The sequence below is a fragment of the Jaculus jaculus genome, chromosome 12 (assembly GCF_020740685.1).
Source record: "Jaculus jaculus isolate mJacJac1 chromosome 12, mJacJac1.mat.Y.cur, whole genome shotgun sequence".
NCBI lineage: Eukaryota > Metazoa > Chordata > Mammalia > Rodentia > Dipodidae > Jaculus > Jaculus jaculus.
Window position 1 is genome coordinate 54406498 of NC_059113.1, and position 13897 is coordinate 54420394.

A 13897-nucleotide genomic window follows, 5' to 3' on the forward strand; every position below is an offset into this window, starting at 1 on the left:
TTGAGATTTAAATGAAAAGATATGCCAAGTGTGCCTAGCTGGAGTTCCTGAAGTGTGCTGTGCTATGTGGTTTTTGACTTTTGGGCTTGGGCTTCTCTCTCACTGCTTGGACATGTGAAGGCACGACAGGTTCTTCTGCCATTATAGAACTTCCCCTGGATCTGTAAGCTTGAATACATATTCCTTCCTCAATATCAGTGCCTGGTCTGGAAGTTCATCTCAGCTATCCTGAAGCTATCTGCTACAAGACTCATGTGCCACCTTGTTCATCTGCCTTATGTGGGTTCTGGGGAATTGAACCTGGGTCCTTTGGCTTTGCAGGCAAGCACCTTAACCACTAAGCCATCCCTCCAGCCCTAGGCTTGATTCTTATAGACCCACTGTAAGCAGATGGAAGCCACTGAATTTCTGTGATTGAAAAACTGGGTTTGTAAGCTACACAGAACCATGCCTGAGGTCTGGCCCTGCCATTCTCCACCTGACAGCTTGTATTCTCCCTTAGCATCAGCATCATCATCATTTGTTCAGGTCTCCTCCACAGATAAGATAAGAAGATAAAATAGTGATTTGGACTTTTAATGTAAGCAAAAATAGTTTGAAGAGTAACTAGAACATAGTCCCTGTGTTAGCTGCATTTGAAACACTGTAAACAGAATGCCTTACACAAACAAACCAGGGTGAAGGATTTGTTTTACTCATTGTTTTAGAGATTTGGGTCTGTTATGGGAGAGAGGAAGTGCTAGAGCAGTTCACCTCAGGCAAAGCAAATCCAGAATAGGAAGGGGCAATAGAATTTCTAAAGACACAGCCCCAGTGACCTACTTCCTCCAAGTCCTACTTTCCATTGTTCCAATATTTTCTTAATAGTCTATTCAAATTCTGAATCCATCCATAAATGAAACCATTGTTGTGTCAAATCCCTCATGATCTTCATGGATACACCCAGACAAGTGTTTCACTAATCCTCTGACTATCTCTCAATTCAGTCAAGTGACCATCAAGTTGAACCAGCATAACAAATGTTAGCTATGCTATTCTAGGGAGAAACAATATGTACATTTGCCCCACATCAAGTGGTGAACTTAATTTCCACCTCTGTCTGGTCATGAGCAGACTGTTTAATCTACTCACTACATGCAGAAGTTCTGTTTAGGCCCGTGGGTAAGAAAGTGGTCTCCAAACACTCTTGACAAGCAAGTGCAAGGGATGTTAGAATCTTAGAGTACAGAATTACTCTGCCAGGGGGAGTGTCAAGTTCATAGCAAGGCACATCTTCAAAGATAGTTAGATTATAGGTTGTGTGGCATTGGAGGTTGTAATACAGATTGATTTAAAAAAAAAAACAGAAGAATTTGCGGGGGGGGGAGAAAAATATTCTAAATTGAATAGTGGTGATCACTGTGCATCTCTCATTTTTCTGAAAAACCTTGAATGGACACTTGGGATAAGAACATTTTTATTTGTCAATCCTAACTCACAAAAGGTCTAAAAAATTAACAGAGGGTGTGTCATTTGATACCTTCTGCACTGGTATTATTCATTAGAGAGGATGTGGCTTCCTACCAAAGAGCTGGGGTTGGGCACAGGGGCAAAGGCTGAGAGGAGGTGGAATCTACTTGACCAGGAATCAGCATCATGGCGGGTGGTGGGTGAGAGAAGCTGAGGCTGAGAAGATGAATGAGGCAGGGATCTCACATGGCCAGGCTCATCTCTGTATCACCCGCCCTCAGCAGTGCCTGGCCTCTGCTGTTCGGCATTCTCTTTCAAACATTCATGGCAGGCTTTGGCTTTGCAAAAGACACATCTGAGCTGACTTTTTGAAACCACAAATCCCCTTATAGGACATGAGAGCAGAGTGAAGTGTTTGATTTCTCTGATGTTTCCCTAGTTGAAGCTCCCCCTTCACTGGTGCTTAGGGGATTTGCAGCTTCTTTGCTGTACTGACACAAGAGGTTTTTCTGCTTAATCCCCAGATCTTTAGAGTTTGGGCTGCATTCGGTTTGTGTTTCAAGAGCATCACAGAGTAATCTGTGACACTGAGCTTCAAGCTCTTGGCACAGTGAGCCAGCTGGGAGAAACCAAAGTACTCACAAAGCCTGCAGAGTTGAGAAAGTCAAGGCCGTGAGCAACAGCTCTCAGTCTCCCTCAATGTCACTATTTCTTTTCCAACTGCCTCATCTCCTGCTTTAGCAAACAGGTTATGTTGGGTAACACAATTGACATGGATGTTTGGATCCCTGATCCTAACTGAGCCAATTAGATGAACTTTCCAGAGTTCTCGTTATTCTGGGATAGTCACTGAATCTTGACCCCTGTAGAAGTTGAAGTTGTATGCCTTTGCAAATGTTCTAGAGAGAAAAGACAAAGTTGGCCTCCAACTTCCATCTTTACTGCCAACTGGTACATGAGCTTCATCCTGGAAATCAGGTTCCTTCGTTTCTGCCACTTGGATATATTAGATGCCCCATACTTCGAAGAAATTCCTCCACTTTACTTAAGTAAATTGGAATTGGATGCATACTTAAGTAAAATGGAAGAATTTCCTGTAAGTATATGGACAATGCAAGATTGACACCACACTCTGCTCTTCTGTTGGACCAGGGTATTATTCAAGATGGTGGGAATGGCTGCTCTTTGGTCAACAAAGAACTCACATAACTCTATCCAAGAACATAACCATTTCAATTCCAATGTAAGGCACTCCTGCAATGCACTTATAATATCACCTTGGGCCTGGAGATACAGTTTAGCTGTGACAGTGCTTGCCTGAGAAGCCTAAAGACCCATGTTTAATCTCCAGACCACACATAAGCCAGACTCACAAGTTGACACAAGGGCATAAGGTCACCAATACATACAAGATGGTGCATGTGTCTGGAATTTGACTGAAGGCCCTTGTGCAGCAATTCTCTCTATCTCTCTCTCATAACAAATAATAATTAAAAGAAGAATATTACCTTGGTTATCACTGTAGACTTTATATAAAAATAATAAAATAAAATAATATAAAAATAAATGCAAGTTTCTATTAGTAAATAATAATAATAATCTAGGGACAAAGGAAAGTACCTGAAGGATCTTTTATCAAGAGGCATAACATCAGCTTAGGATTCTAAAAGATCACACTGGATGTAAGGTAAAGAACAGATTGGTCCATGCCCTCATTAGTTATGAGAGGCATAAGGAAAGCTACTGATATCTTGAAAGGAGAGAAAGTAAGTATTCTTAGTTAGAGTGTCATGATGGACATGGAAGAAAGCTGATTAATCAGAGAGGTATTTAGGGTTGAAATAGATTGAACATGGTTATAGTTTGGCTATAAAAAAACAAGTAGCTTAAAATGACTGTTTCAATTTTTTTTTTTTTACAAAACAATCAAAACATTTATTTAATATACATTGCAAGGGCTCAAGTAGATGTAATTTAAGAAAAAAACAAAAATAACACCACAGATGAAGACACAGGGTCCATACAGAAATCAAGGAAAAGGACAGACCACCTAAAAATACAAAGACGACACAAAGAGAGGCTGGACAGCTGAGGTCAGGGCTCTTGGCTGGAGACCTGCTTTGAATAGGTTTCTTGCAGGTACTTCTTAAAAGCTGTGGGGATTTTCCAGAGCTCAGCCCCTTGTGTGTTCAAAGGGCTGTCGGTATTGGGTCCTCCTAGCAGGATCTGGATGGACAGCAAGATGGTCCTGACATCATACACGGCTGACCACTTATCCTTGAGGATGTCCAGGCAGATGTTACCCTGGGTGTCCACGCGGGGTGGTAGCAGGGCGTGAGGAACTTCACTGTGGGTGCGTTGTAAGGGTAACCACTGGGGAACTCTAGGGAGAGTTCACACCTCAGATCTTCATACGCTGCGCCAGCTGCTCCATGGAGGCTCACTACCCATGTGAAAAGGTTATCTGACTCAGGGCAGGCAGAAATTCCTTTGTCACCAGACATCATGAGGGTCATCAGCTCCTGCTGTAGTCTCTTGCCCACAGGGCCCCGGGCGGTGCCCCCGCTAGGCTCAGCTCCTTTCCGGGTGGTGGTGACGCTGGCAGCAGCTGGGTTGCGGTTCTGGGAGGCCATCCCGGCGGTGCTGGCAAGAAGACAGGAGCTCGAACACCTTGGCAACTGCCTGTGTTTCAAATTTTGTACTGAGCAACTGAATGGTTGGTCATGTCTTTTAATGACAGTGAACACAAGAAAAAAATGGATTTTAGGATTTTAAGATTAGTGTCTCCATCTCAGAGGAGAAAGCTGACAAGGAGACCTTGCAAGTCATCACTGTTCCAAAGTTGAAGACAGAGGCATATAAGATGCTTCTTGGGGAGGGTCCAGGGTCACATTTCCAGAAAAAGCCAATGGAATCTACTTAGGCATGATGGATGTTATAGTTTACCTATAACGTCCCCCGTGCCACACACCCAGCTCAATAAATACTTACTTATTGAACAAACAAATCAATCAATCAATTTATGGACAGGATTGAAAGCTGAAATTGCACACAGACTTCCACTGTGGAGGCAGACAGGTAGCCACAGATGCAACTGACTTCTATTTCCTCCATTCTAGACTCTGTCACTATTTCACTCTGTTTGTTTGTTTTGGAAAATCAATGTAGAGCCAGGAGTTATAGGTAACTGCAACATATTGAAGCTTAATTCCAGAAAACAAACACAAAATTTAGTTCAATTTTCAAAATCTGTTCACTACAATGTTGCCAAAATTTCTCCACCTTTAATGGGTACCTTGATTCACAGGCAACAGGATTTCTCTGAATAGGCCCTCTTTAGTAGTTCCTGAAAGGCATGTCAGGTCAAAGGCTTGCATTTCCAGCTAGGACATTAAAAAAAAATATGAAAGTACCATGCAAGCTTACCTGAGATTATTTATTGACCTTGATAATAAAAGGTATAATATAACCTTAATGGTAGTGAGGTTTGCACAGTCAGTATCAGTTCTTCTTCCAAGTAAAGAAGTGCATAAGCACACCTTGCTATCTCCTTGAAAGTTGTTCCAGATCAGGAAAAAAGCTGGAATTTGAAGAAACACCCTAGAATATCTTTTCTAAATTTCCCTCAACACAAGGACTTGTACAACAATGGTTAAAAAAGAAAGCAGCTAGAACAAGAAAAATAAGATTGCTGAGAACTTTACTTGATGGAGTCAGAAAACCCATTTTTAATAATATTTTTCATTTTATTTATTTATTTCAGAGAGAGAGAGAGACAGAGACAGAGACAGAGAGAAGTAGGTAAGGAGAGAATGGGTGTTCCAGGGCCTCCAGCCACTGCAAACAAGCTCCAGATGCACATGTCACCTTGTGCATCTTATTTGGGTCCTGGGGAATTTAACCTAGGTCCTTTGGCTTTGCAGGCAAGTGCCTTAACTGCTAAGCCACCTCTCCAGCCCAGAAAACCCAGATTTTAAGGATGACTGATGTGGTCATGAAGAAGGTGCACTTCACCATAGAAATGTACATTGGATTTTAGATCCCTGACACTCTAATAGGCCTGTCAAAGGAAAACTGTCCATTTGCTATGGCCAACTGGACCCGGAGGGGACACACACCAAGGAGCCATTCCATACGACAGTGGTTTTAAAATGTTGTTAAGAAAGCTGACTAGGGTATAGCCCTATGATAGACTTCATGCCAGAATGTGCAAGGCCCTGGATTCAAGGCTCATCACTACTATCCTCCAGTCAAAAATAATGATGGGTAGAGGAAGCATATGCAAAGCTTGTTCAAACCCAGCTTGCTGGGAACCATGCCCAGAGACTGACATTCAATAGGTAGGCATACGTCCCGAGAACTTGCATTTCAGATATGCTCCCAGTGATGCTGACACTGTGGTCCCCCAGCTGCCACTACTTCAAGGTCAGAGGTACTCAGGTATCCAACATGCTGGGCTACAGCAATTTCTCAACAAATGTTTGCTGAACAAGCAATCTTCTCTCTTGAGGAGTTTCAATATGTTTGATGGCCTGTGTCTTGTTATGTTTTTGGGATTCTGTAATAAAATGCCATGGACTGTGAAGCTAATAAACAACAAAAATGTATTTCCTACTGTTTGGAGGCTGAGAAGTCCAAGATCCAGGTGACAGAACCAGCATCCCACATAAGGCAAGGGCTCATTTTCTGACTCTGAGATGGTGCCTTCTAGTTGTGCTCCCGAATAACTGAAAGACAGAGGCAGTCCTCTGGAGCCTGTTCAAATAACCTCCATCAACAGCTATAGTCCCACATCCTAAGACCATCTTGATGGCTCTTAGATGTCAGCATAGAAAGCTTAAGGGAATGTTAGCATTTAAACTGTAACACCCAGGTATGGAAGAAGTGGAAATCAAAAGACACACAAAGACAAGGCAATTAGAAGAAGCCACAAGACAGCAGAAGTCAGGAGCTTTCACTTGCCCATGTGAGTCAAAACTCAGTAGAGAGAAAGAAATCTGCAGTCTCTGGGATAATAGATGCAAAACCATGAGCTTCACTGAGTTGACAATGTACTAGGTTAGTTACAAAAAGCTGACCTGTCAATGAGGTAACAGGAAAACTGTATTGTTCATGGTTCTGTCTGTTGAACACGCCTTGAATCGCTGGAAGGGGAAGTACTTCTGTTCTTGTCTTCCTTCCATGCCCATGTGTCCTTGCGTTCTTCCTGCCCTGAGGGTGGGGAATGGATCATCACAGCCAACACAGGCCCAACATCATCTCAACTTAGTATTGAATTCAAAACCTTGAATTGTGACTTCTATCTTTTTAAGCCAGGAAAGACTATTAAAATCCTCTGATCCATAGCTTTCTGGTGGTGAGCAGTATAAAGAGAACCATCTTCTCCTGAGAATAATGAACATGGAATTCCAAGATACAGTAACTAACTTGGTACTGAACTATGAACAATGTTGGAAATAGAACTTTTACCATTCTCTAGTTGAGTTGTGAGCACCAGGTACTTCCATAAGTATTGATGATAAAGTAGTAAACACAAGCCACAAAGCCCTCTACTCCTAGAAAGCTTACATGGAAATGGGTATATATAGCAAACATAAGAAGGTGCAGTATCATTGTCTTCTATTAGGTATCTTGGATAGAATGTGTTAGGAGAAGTAAGGGCTATGATTTTAGATATTGTAGCCTAGAAAAACAGCTATATATAAGAACTAAGGAAAGTGAATGTGCAAGGGTCATAGAAATTGACAGTCAAACATTCCATGTGCAGAGACATGAAGTGGTCAAGGAGGGCTGGTGCATTTCGGGAGCAGCATAATGACCAGTGTCTTTGAAGCCTGAAGAAAGCCAGTGTGCTACCAAGTGAACTCAATGAGGAGCCATGTTCCATATCTGGTGTGATAAAACCATGGCTTATATGTAGAAAACTACAGCTTAGTTTTCAAGACAGCATGACACAGTGTAACTTGCTGAAAGAGATGAGTGTGGCTGTTCAACTGAATGATCATGTTAAAGGAGGCAAACTTAGAGGCAGGGAATAAGTTCAATGACAAAAGTCAAGATATGATTTGATGGGGGCTCAGAGACAGATAAAGTAATAGAAATGAGAAGAAACATATGTGCAATGACATTAAACTATATGTATATGGTTGTGGTGGTTTGATTCAGGTGTCCCCCATAAACTTAGGTGTTCTGAATGCTAGGTTCCCAGCTGATGGAGATTTGGGAATTAATGCCTCCTGGAGGGAGTGTATTGTTGGGGGTGGGCTTATGGGCTTTATAGCCAGTTTCCCCATGCCAGTGTTTGGCACACCCTACTGTTGCTGTGGTCCATCTTATGTTGGCCAGGGGGTGATGTCCACCCTCTGCTCATGCCATCGTTTTCCCCTGCCATCGTGAAGTTTTCCCTCGAGCCTGTAAGCCAACATAAATCTCTTTTTCCCAGAAGCTACTCTTGGTTGGGTGATTTCTAACAGCAATGCAAACCGGACTGCAACAATGGTCCTTTGAGCTTGCACTGTGGCTCAGTTTATAGCAAGCATGCACAAAGCACTAGGTTTAATCCTCAGTACTGCAAAAAACTAGGTGTGATGGTACACACTTGCAACCCCAGCACCCTGAAGGTAGAGGCAGGAGATCAAAAGTTAAAAGTCTATCTAGTGTTCAAATCCAGCTTAAGCTAATAAGACCTACCTCGAAAATAAACAAACAACAACAACAAATAAAGCATAGGCTTCATGAGAAATCAAAGGTAGTGGAGTAAAAAAATAAATAAATAAATAAAGGTGCAGGCTTCTTTGGCCTCAGTTCCTCATGCTCTGCTTTCATAGCCCATGGCTTCACTGGAGACTTAAGGAGGAATCACTAGGTATTTCTTGTCCCCTGTGTGCTCCAACTTTTTGACAGACTTGCTTACAGGTTGAATTCTTCTCCTACTCAACCACTGCAGCCTCTCAAAGATGGATTTTCTCATGCCACATCTCCAGAAACATTGAACACACTGAAGGCCCAATCAGATTCCACATCCTTCCAGTATCCTCATACATTAGAACTCTCCATCTCTCTGAGCACTGTTGTTCTTTTGGTTTGGGGAGCACCATCTCTCCTAATTGTCCCCAAGAGCATTCATCCACTCTGTCTCAACCTCCAAGCCAGAGTCCTCCTACTGTTGCCATCTTGGAATGCCCGAGGTTCAGTCTTGGACCTCCTCTCTTCACACATTATCTCCTTGAGAGAGTCCATCAAGTTCCATGACTTACAATCCCAATTACTGTGAGAGATTCCCTAAGTTAACCTACTGTCTGGCTTCAGACAAATGCATATAACTACTTCATCATTGACTCCATTTGGGTGTCTTGTCAGCATTTCAAACTTAATATAACAAAACACAATGTGTGATGTCTCCTCCCCACACCCAGCAGGCCTGTCTTCGCCACTTACTTCCTATAACTGTTGAAATGTAGTACCAAACTTTCGCAACAGAAAAATTCTTAGAAAACATTTAAAAAGGCCAGTTAAAAAGTGCTATTGTGGGTTGGAGGGATGACTTAGTGGTTAAGGCATTAGCCTGCAAAGCCAAAAGACCCAACTTCAATTCCCCAGGACCCACATTAGAAAGATGCACAAGGGGGCTCACACATCTGGAGTTTGTTTGCAGTGGCTGGAGGCCCTGGCACACCCATTCTCTCTCTCTCCCTCTTTTTCTGTCAAATAAATAAAAATAAATATTATTTTTAAAAAAATACAAAAGTGTTGTTACTTTGCCCATCACTGTGAGAGAATACCTGAAGAAACAACTTAAATGAGGAAGGATTTATTTAGACTCAGTGATTTCAGAGTTTTCAGCCTATCATGATGGAGAAGGCATAGCAGTGGGAGTGGCTCCAACATTATTGCCAGAAAGTTGTATTCCTGTGATTTGGACAGGAGGTAGAGACCTCCAAAGACCTAAATCCTTGTAATCTGCTTCTGTTAGCTAATCCCTGATTCTTCAAAGCTCCATGATCTTCAAAATATGGCCACAGGCTAGACACTAAGGACTCAAAACATAAGCCTGGAAGTGGCATTTCAGGTTCAGATCATAACACCATGGAGCCACTATTCTTACACAGGGATAGATGCAAGAGGAGGACCATACATGCAGCCACTTCCTGCCTTCTTTAGTTAGTTCATAGAAACATAACACCTGCCGGAACCCTGCAGGTAGTTGGAATGGAAACTTCTAACCCAGCCTCTTCATGAACCTTCCTCCCTGTAAAGCATGCTATGGACTCTCTAAACTGGCATTTCAGCATTCAATTCTACCCTTCCTTCTATTAGGCCCCTGTGTCATTCTTTACCAAACTGACCTGACTTTTCAGATTTCCACCCAATACCATTTCCATCAGCTATATGTCGGCAGGTATTACAGTCAGGTTCGCATTGCTGGTAGAAATCACCCAACCAAGAGAAGCTTGTGGGAAAAGAAGAGGTTTATTTGGGCTTACAAGCTCGAGAGGAAGCTCCATAATGGAAGAGGAAAACAATGGCATGAGCAGAGGGTGGACATAACTTCCTGGCCAACATCAGGTAGACAACAGGAACAGGAGAGTGTGCTAAACACTAACAAAGGGGAAGCCAGCTATAATACCCATAAGCCCACCCTCAACATGACACTCCCTCCAGGAGGTGTTAATTCCCAAATCTTCATCAGCTGGGGACCTAGCATTCAGAACCCCTAAGTTCATGGGGGACACCTGAATCAAATCACCACATTCCACCTCTGACCCCATAAACTGATAAACATATAATGATATAAAATGCAATACATTCATCCAACTTTAAGTCCTGATAGTTTTTATCAATCCCAATGATGTTCATAGATCCCCATAATTCAAGGCCTTTTAACTGAGCCATAATAACAACCTCCCCAAACCCACAATGACACAGAATAAACACTTACACTGCAAGAGATGGCAGTGGGCATAGCAAAGAAATACTCAACCAATACAAGATTAAAACAGGGTAAACATCAACTCTGTAGCTCCAAGTTCAACAACTCTAGTCAAAGACATATTTCTAAGTCTGATAATTGTAACCAGTAAGAAGTCTCTGGTATTCCAATTCAGACCCTCCAGCTAGGCTATTCACAGTCCTGGAAAACTTCATCTATGGCAGGCAGTTCTCCTTGGCAGCTGTCTCGTAGTCCTGTATCTTCACTCTGTATCTTCACTGGGTTGCCACTGCAATCCACGGTTCATCCTCATGGCCCTATGGAGTCTCTATGCAGGCATCCAGCAAAGCTGCTTCACACTGCCTATGGCCATTTCCAAAACATAAGACCATACTGCAAACTCAATGACCTTCTATTTCCTGCTTTTCTTATACTCCACAATACCAAGTAGGGTGCCAATTTGTTAATCCAGGGGGGAATAAAGCAGACTTTGTAGAATAGGACACGCCTTAAGCACTCAGGCCCCTTCAAAGGAGTCTACATTCTTCCTGCTCCCTAATGCAGGTCAACTGGCCCAATCTCAAAGGTTGTAATCTTTCAATTGCAGCTGAATGGGCAACAGTTCACCCAAAGATTTTCTTTTTTTTTTTTCCTGTACCATATCCCTCTGCTCACACCAGTTCATTTCTACACAAAGAAATTTTGCACAACTTCTCAGAACATGGAAATAACAGCAGGCTCTCACACAAACTGCTCCTATCCCAGTCCAAAGTTCTTTCTCACCCTCATAAGCCAAACCTCACAGTCAATAGTTCTTACTGAATTCAGACCTTTCAACTCTGACCAGAATAGTCCATCAAGCTGTATTTACAACAGTGCAAGGTGTCTCTTAGGCCAAGGTTTCAAATCTAACCACATTGTTTTTGAAAATCAGCTCCAAAAGGCCAAACCCACACAGTCAGGTGTCTAGCATCAATCCCACTCCTCAATGCCCCTTTACTGTTGCAGTCATGTTTGCATTGCTGGTAGAAATCACCCAGCCAAGAGAAACTTGTGGGATAAAAGAAGTTTATTTTGGCTTACAGGCTTGAGTGGAAGCTCCATGATAGCAGAGGAAAACGATGGCATGAGCAGAGGGTGGACATCACTTCCTGGCCAAGGTCAGGTGGACAACAGGAACAGGAGAGTGTGCCAGGCACTAGCAAAGGGGGAGCTGGCTATAACACCCATAAGCCCACCCCCAACAATACACTCCCTCCAGGAGGCATTAATTCACAAATCTTCATCAGCAGGGAACCTAGCATTCAGAACACCTAAGTTTATTGAGCACACCTGGATAAAACCACCATAGCAGACAAGAATAGAAAATACATCAGCCACTGGGAACACTGTTTGACTTCAGCTATATGCACCCCTTCTTCTAAGAAATGCACCTTACAACCTGTTGGGAAACTGGGGCCCACTCCCACATATACACCTGTATCAAACTACATGTCCACCCTGATCCACACAATCACTTAATTTTCTCCTCCCTTCAGTACCCAGTTTTCATGACCTGAACCCATTCATAGATCCAGGGCTGAAACAGAAGGAGGCCATCCAACTGGCACCAGACTGGGTATGCATACATGTGCAGTAACACAAAGAAAAATCCCTACTTACCATCTTATGCCTAGGTATAATTGGATATGTATTTGATTAAAATCAGATACATCATGGAAAGGAACATGACCAATAGAGAAAACATATAACCCAAACCTATCAATTCAGAGGACCACCAAAACTACACCCCTAGCCACTCATTCATCCTCTCCTAAAAAATCCTATAAAGAGAAATTCCAGACCACTTTCCAGTATCTTTAAACATTCTCACTTTGCTCTTAACAAAGTTTCTTGTTGTTTAACTACTTTTGTGTGCCTTTCTTTAATTCTTTAGGAAGCCAAGAACCTTGAAACACAAGAAGAGGGAGAGAGAAAGAGAGAGACAGAGAGAAAGAGAAGGGGGGGGGGAGAGAAAACCAATAACAGTATCACCAGCTCCCACAGAAACTGCTCTTGTCATATACTCCTCCATACACTCCCTCTAAGTGTTAATTCTATGCACTGTGCTGAACAGTGTGGGACCATTCATCATTACATACCCTGTTAACTCCACATGTCCACTGTTCTATGACTGTGGAGTCCATCACTGGATACTTGGTGCCTGTCATACATTAAATATTCAGTAAGCATTGGCAAAATGAGTGGCTGAATGAATGACATCTGCTTTATAATATGCAGAGGGTCAGTTGCTTATCAGGAACATGGAGATAATGAGATGCATCCTTCTTTTGTGCACATTATTTGACAGATCAAATAAAAGCATGAGGTAGCATTTTATTACATCTTTAATATTTATACCTCCAGCACCTGGTATGGAGTATAATTCTAACAAATGTGTGTTGACTTTGAATTGCTCTAGTTAGGCGTCTATAGACAGGAAACACAAAAGTCAATGCCAGGACTTAGGCCCACAAGCAATGCCCCTACCCATTCTGCCTCAAAAAGGTGCTTCAGCCTAATCATAATAAGATTTGAAGATCTTAAAATGAGCACGGCAGGGAGGAATCAATAGATATATGGCCTGGAGCAAAAGCTGTTTGGCCCTGAACAAGTTTCTGTTCCTTACCTGTTTGTATTATTTTTTGAAAGGCAGCTAAAGTTTGTCAATAAAGGTGAAGTTTATTGCTTGAAGGTCTTGCTAGCAACCAGAAAGAGTTGCAGATTACAGAAGCTCTATCTTCTCCCCAAGCTTAATAATTTCCCACATCAAGTCCACACTACAACAAATGTCAAAGCAAAAGTATGCAATAATAGTAGACACCTAGCACTTCTATCAATGTGGTTAGTAGGAGGAAGCTCAAGTTTAGCCCCAAAACATAAAACATCACTTGCTTCCTGACTCCTCTATCCATTTCACTTCTGGTCTTTTTGGGAGGAGTGATAACAGTATGAATGTTTGCTGAGACCCAGCTATGTATGTACCAGAACCAGCTTGGCAGCATGCAGTTAACAGCTGATATGATTCTTACACAGAGGAACCATTAGGTCTTTTCAGTGATGTACAGAGGCTAACACAGGGCTAAGTAGCCTCCCCACAAGCACATGAGTAACACTTGATGGGAGGAAAGAAGTAACAGCCACATTTCAAAGAATACAAGACAACAAAGGAAGTAATCAGACACCTGTAAGTTTCTAATTTCATGTGGAAGTACATCCTGGCAACTCCCCAGCGGCTTCTGGCTTCAAACTGCATGGTCCTATCCAAAACATCAGCATTATGTTGTCAGTAACATGGCCTTTAGAGGCAGAAGTAATCTAGATTTTAATTTTTCTCTGTGTATATTAGCTGTGTGGTACCAGGGCAGCTGTGAAGCATCTCCATGCCTCCTATCCACTGGTCACACCCTTGGGGTTGCCTAGCATATCACAGACAGGTAATAGACAACTGTTTCTGTTCTCTTCTACCACAATCAAGTC

General features: G+C 42.4%; 1 protein-coding gene and 1 pseudogene across 2 annotated transcripts in view; both read right to left on the reverse strand.

Annotated features, from left to right (window-relative positions):
• Nucleotides 1–13897, reverse strand: part of Hs3st4 (heparan sulfate-glucosamine 3-sulfotransferase 4) — a 443755-nt gene that overhangs the window by 209975 nt on the left and 219883 nt on the right. The window lies entirely within an intron of this gene.
• LOC101603046 lies at nucleotides 3544–4082 on the reverse strand (annotated as a pseudogene).